Below are 6,266 nucleotides of genomic sequence, written 5' to 3' on the forward strand. Positions count from 1 at the left end.
GTCTGTCACCAGGCTGGAGTGCAGTGGCATGATCATAGCTCACTGCAGCCTTGAATTCCTGGGCTCAAGTGATCCTCCTGCCTCAGTCTCCCAAGGAGCTGGGACAACAGGCATGTGCCACCATGCCTGGCTAACAAAGACATATGAAATACCTAATTTGAAATAATAAGAATTGGGTGCAGATTCCAATAAATAAAATAAAAACACAGATTTCCTCATTTTATTTCATATCACATAAACCAACAATTAATATGTGGGTCCTGGCTGGGCACAGTGGCTCACCCCTGTAATCCTAGCACTTTGGGAGGTGGGGGCTGGAGGATTACCTGAGCTCAGGATTTAAGACCAGCCTGGACAACATGGTGAAACCCTGTCTGTACTAAAAATACAAAAAATGAACTGGGCTTGGTGGCATATGCCTGTAAGCCCAGCTACTCAGGAGGCTGAGGCAAGAGAATCGCTTGAACCCAGGAGGCGAAGGTTCAAGCCGAGATGACGCCACTGCACTCCAGCCTGAGTGACAGAGTGATACCCTGTCTTAAAAAAAAAAAGAGTCTCTAAAATACTTGAGTTCTAGAAAAGCTAAATAACAGCCAAAAAAATGGAATAATAGAGTAGTTAACTGCCTCTAGCTAGAGACTACTTAAACGAGATGGGCTCACTCTGTCTCACAGCTCTTATATGCCTATGATTTCCACTGAAGTCCTTGAATTGGGCTTCCATGAGGTCTCCAGGATTATCCCTTTGTAGACAAAGAGGAATCCTCAGAGGAGACAGACTTGAAACACCAAATCTTTGCACTCTTTTCTCCCTGCAGGACTGGCCTGTGGCGTGGTGTACCAGGCAGGAGCAGCTCTGCAGCCCTGCAGCCCTGCAGCCCTGGGTGCATGAGTGACAGGCTGTAGGTGCTGATGTCACATGTGAACAATCTTTGAATGCCAATATTCTCCTCAAAAATCATTTGGTGAATTTCTTAATTGTTTGCCACTTGGCTGCACTTCTCATCAGGGTTCAACAAGTGCTCCTAACTACAAGGGTTGGAAACAAAGGGACGCTCTAGGCCTGTTCTTACAATTCGCAGGCAGGTTAAAACCAAAGGGTCTGCATAATAAATACCATTTATTTGATGACTATGTATTTATGTTTACAAGGTGGCAGGGCACCGCATGTAGAATGTTCTACTTCCCATTGTCTGCAATTACTCACAGTCTTTGTAGAAATGTTGGCTTCATTCATTGCTGGGGCACACCTCAATGATGACTGCTACACAAAACAACCTCCCTACACTTAATCATCAAACATTTGCCATTGTGTCCTTGAGAAGCAGTCAAATACAAGGGTTGGGAATTTGGGCTCAGGTGCCCCCTCTGCATGGTATACTATCAGTTCTCTTACAACCTGTGTGACCCTGGGCAGATTACTTACCCTTTCTCAGCCTCCAATTCCTCATCTGTGAAATGGTGATCGTAAGAGTGCCTTCCTCTCAGGGTCATTGAGAGCCTTAAATGTGGTGATCTGTGTGATGCACTTGGAATCATGCCTGGTAGAATTATCCCTCAACCAACACAAGCTAGCATTGCTTCTTAGGGAGACAAGAAAAATATCCCTTTGGGAGGTAAAGCAAGTCATCAGAGGTAATGGCCCAAATTCTGCATTTTATGACTTATCTCTGTCTCTCAGAGGCATTTCCTGAGCTTCCTCTCTGTCCTTTTCATCAATTCTACTGGTTCTGCAGTCACCTGCCCACGCAGGGTCAGGTTCTGGTCACCTGAATTCATCACTGATGACTCAGTAGGTGACATTCAGTTGGGAACCTCAACCTGGGATCCAGTTTTACTCCTTTTGTGTCAACCCCGGCAGTTGAGGAGATCTCAGCCCATCAGCCTCAGGGGTAGAAATCAATGACACGCAGGCAGCACCATGTTGTCTAAAGATCATCTGCTTCAGAATCAGTAGACTTGAGTTCCAGTCCCAGCTCTGCCTCTTAGTGACTGTGTGGCTCTAAGCACATCCCAACATTTTGAATGTCTCATTTTGCTCATTTCTAAAATGAGGGCAATAACATTTTTATTTATCAAGTAATTGTAAGGAGTAAATGAAATAAATATTTAAGACGTTCTTAGCACAGGCCTGGCCCGTAGAAAACACTCAATAAACAAATGGTTCCAACCTCTCCCTGAGGACAAGGAAGCATTCTGAATTTCCTAGGACTTCTAAATGTAACCAAAGAGGAATGGCGACGGATTCATTTTGTTAGAGGTTGTACGTGTGTGGTCACGTGCATGTGTGTCAGTAAATACCATCTGATAGCTAATATGATGGAGCTTCACTTTGTGCCTGGCTCGTTACATGTATTGGCCCCATTTTCCAGATGAGGAATTTGGAGCATATCGAGGTTAAGCCACTCCACCAGGGCCACATGGCTCGTCAAAGGAGGGGTGGAGTTATAACCCATACAATGTAGCACCAGAGCCCTAATTCTCAACCACTATATTCTGCTCCTTCTCACAATGGCAGGTGTTTGTTGGAGCAGTGAAACTGAGGCACGAGAGGCTGTGTCATATCCAAGGTGGGCCACTGCTGCAGGAATGGAAGCTGGGGTGGACCTGTGAAGGTGTTATGGGGGCATTGCTTCTTCCCAGTGGTGGACTTTTTGGGAATGAATTTAAACTGGAATCTTTTTGCAAGTATTTTAAGGCCATGTTCTATGACCGCAACTTGATTATAGGCCATCTTCAGGAATAAAGGCTGCCATATATTTCTTCAGCATTCCTCAGCTGAGTTCTCGGACCAGAACCCAGGCCAGAAGACCACCCCAAAGATACTGGATGATGGTCGGGTGTAGCAACAAGAAGCTAACAAGATGTTTTTAAACATTGAGATATAGTTCACATTTGATGAAATTCATCCTTTGAAAGAGTAAAATTTAGTGATTTTTAGCATATTCACAAAGTTGCACAAGCATCAACACTATTAATTCTAGAACATTTCATCACCCCAAAAAAGAAACTCTATACCTCTTAGCAGTCATTCCCCATTCCTCTGTATCCCCAGTCCCTGGCTACCACTAACCTACTTTCTATCTTTATGGGTTTATCTATCCAGGAAATTTCATATAAATAGAATTGTACAATAAGTGGCTTTGTATCTGAAGAAGCCATTATTTTTAATGCAATAAGGTGGTCAATATGGAAGCCAGCTTCCATCATGGCCCCCGTATTAGTTTGTAGGGCTACCATAATAAAGTATCACAAATTGAAAGGCGTAAACCACAGAAATAAATTTTCTCACAGTTCTGGAAGGTAGAAGTCTGCAATCAAGGCATCAGCAGGGTTGATTTCTTCTGAGCCCTCTCTCTTTGGCTTATAGATGGTCGTCTTCTCCCTGTGTCTACATGATGTCCCTCTGTGTCTGTGTCCCAATCTCCTCTTATAAGAACACAGGTCATATTGGGTTGTCACTCACCCCGATGACCTCATTTAGCCTTTGACATGATTTGGATCTATGCCCTCACCGCCCCCCCCCCAAATCTCATGTTAAGATGTAATCCCCAATATTGGAGATGGAGTCTGGTGGGAGATGATTGGATCATGGGGGCAGATCCCTTATGGCTTGGGGCTGGGTGCTGTCTTCATAATAGTGAATGAGTTCTCACAAGATGTGGTTGTTTAAAAGTATGCGGCACCTCCCTACCCTCTCTCTTGTTCTCGTTCTGGCCACATGACATCCTGCTCCCTCTTTGCCTCCCATATGATTGTAAGTTTCCTGAGACCTCCTGAGAAGTTGAGCCAATGCCAGCATTATGCTTCCTGTACAGCCTACAGAACCATAAGCCAGTTAAACCTCTTTTCCTTATAAATTACCCAGCCATAGGTATTTCTCTGTAGCAATGTAAGAACAGCTAATACAATCTTAATTACCACTGTAGAGAGCCTATCTCCAAACATAGTCACATTCTGAGGTACTGGGAGTTAGGACTTCAACATGAATTTTGAAGGGATACAACTCAGCCCATAATAGTCCTCCAATATTCCTTCCCCTGGAATTCATGCCTTTGTGTAGTCCCCTCCTGCATTGTATCAGGGCCAACCTGTGTGATGTTGTACCAGCCATGTGAGTGCTGGTAAGTCGGCAATTATACTTAGCTGGAGTTAGACCCTCCAGCTCTGTCTAATTTTCAGATGACTACAGCTCTAGGCAAAATCTGACTGCATCATCACAAGGGATCTCAAGAGAGAACTGAACAGCCAAGCTGCTCTTGAATTCTGACCCTAGAAACCATGAGATAACAAATTATCATATTCTTTTAAGTCATTAAGCTTGGGGATGATTTGGCAGGCAGCATTAGATAACTGATACAGTTGGGGTGGGATGGTGGTGATTCAAAAAGTCAATGATTATTATTTACCCACTCTCTTTCAGCCATAGAATCATGTGTGGGAGTCTACTTCAAGCCTCACAATAGCTCTGCAAAATGTGTGTTATTATCCCTGTTTCATTGAGGCTCGGGGGATTAAGGAACTTGCTGACTATTTAAATCTAGTCCAGCCTTTCTCCAAGATCTGTGGGTTTTCTACTGTATCATTGGGTCCCTATCATAGGAGACCACCACTCAGGGATGGTGGTGTTTACACAGTTAACTACTTGCTACCACTTAGCAGCAACAAGAGTCACCCAAAATGTTTCTCACACTTACTTTAGAATTCTACTTTGGAAAAGTCACCATTGTGTATTCAACTTTTTCTTCTCTCTTTCTCTCCTATTTTTCTTTCCTTTTTTTCTTCATGTGTGCATGTAGGTTTTAGTGTCTTTAAACCAAAATGACTTATTATATCACTTGAATCTGTGGGCCGACTGAGCTCATTTGGATGGCCTGGTTCACATTTTTTTTTAAATCCAATCTATTTAAAAATCGAATCTGCCAGCTTAGCGTTTTCCACCAACTTGGGGAGCTAAAACTTTCATAGCCTTCACAATTTTTTGCTTAGGTGCTGCCTTTGTAGGTGCCTTAGCAGCAGCCATTGCAGTCTTTTTAGATGCTTGCTTAGCCTTTTTTTGCTTCCTTAGCAGCCCTGATAGCTTGTTCTCCTTGAGCCTTTCTAACTACAGGTTTCTGATCCCTCTTGGCCATTATATCAGCAAGAGATGCACCAGTAATGGCCCTCTGGAATTTGACTGCTCGGCGGGTTCTTTTCTTCTGAATTTCTTCTGACTGTCCCTTTTTGTGCTTCGTTCTGTAGACGACAGTCCAGTTTATCTGCCGAAGATTACTCTTGGAAAGGAACGCCTACTCGCATTTTGAATTAAGAAACTGGAAAACTTTCCCTTCGGTCCTGGCGTAGCGCCTCCTGTGTCCGGAGTAGATCTTGTATCCGCTGAAACTGCACAGCTCGATTTTCATGGTGGCGGCTCCACGGGAGGAGAAAAAAGATGGTAAAGAGAACGGTTCACATATTAAGCACATTCAACCAGGAGCTTTGCTGAGGCTGCAATGTCCAGGATAGCCTCACTTTTGTACTGCGGCCTTGGTATAGATGTTGGCTAGGCCTTTCTTTTCACATTATCCCGTGTCAGTCAGTGGTCTAGTCTCTTTCTCTGGTGGCTGGCTTCCAGGACAGCTCTCATATATTCTTTCATTATTATAATATTTTTGAAACAATGCATCATAGGAAATTCCATTGTGAAAAAGAGACCAAAAAATGTCCCTCTCATTCCTGCCACAAGCCTTCCAGTTTCCTTTTCCAGAGGCAATGAGTTACCAGTATCTTACTTGGCCTTCCTGAGTTATTCTAAGCACATCTTTGTCTATCTGAGCACCTCTACATTTCCGAACCCAGCTACTATAGCATTTAAAATATGTAAATAGCAACACTCTTTACACACTGTTCTGCATCTTGTGTTTTTGCTTAACATATCTTGGTGATCCTTCTGTATCAGGATATGGAAGCTATAGATCTGCCTCTTCCTTTCAAACAGTTATGTAGAGTTTTGTTTGTGGATCTTACGTGACGCAATTTATCTAGTCTTGTTTTGATGAGACTGTTTTCGTTTCATATACTATGATATTGACAGTGATGGCATTTAATATAGTAACTTGTATTTAACTTTTAAAATTGACTTAAAACGTCATGGGGTAGGCATCTTTCTAGTATATCACAGCACCCACACTATAGCACTACTAATAAGTCATTTGTCAAATGTGTACATGTGCCTTGCTTATGGAAACACGTGGTTTAGTAAGTGCTGCTGACCAGTACCTCTGGGCT

General features: G+C 43.2%; 1 pseudogene; it reads right to left on the reverse strand.

The window, feature by feature from the left end:
* Window positions 1-4,926: 4,926 nt before the first annotated feature.
* On the reverse strand, window positions 4,927-5,401 carry LOC100591769 (annotated as a pseudogene).
* Window positions 5,402-6,266: the final 865 nt, after the last annotated feature.

Source organism: Nomascus leucogenys, chromosome 13 (assembly GCF_006542625.1).
Source record: "Nomascus leucogenys isolate Asia chromosome 13, Asia_NLE_v1, whole genome shotgun sequence".
Taxonomy (NCBI): Eukaryota; Metazoa; Chordata; class Mammalia; order Primates; family Hylobatidae; genus Nomascus; species Nomascus leucogenys.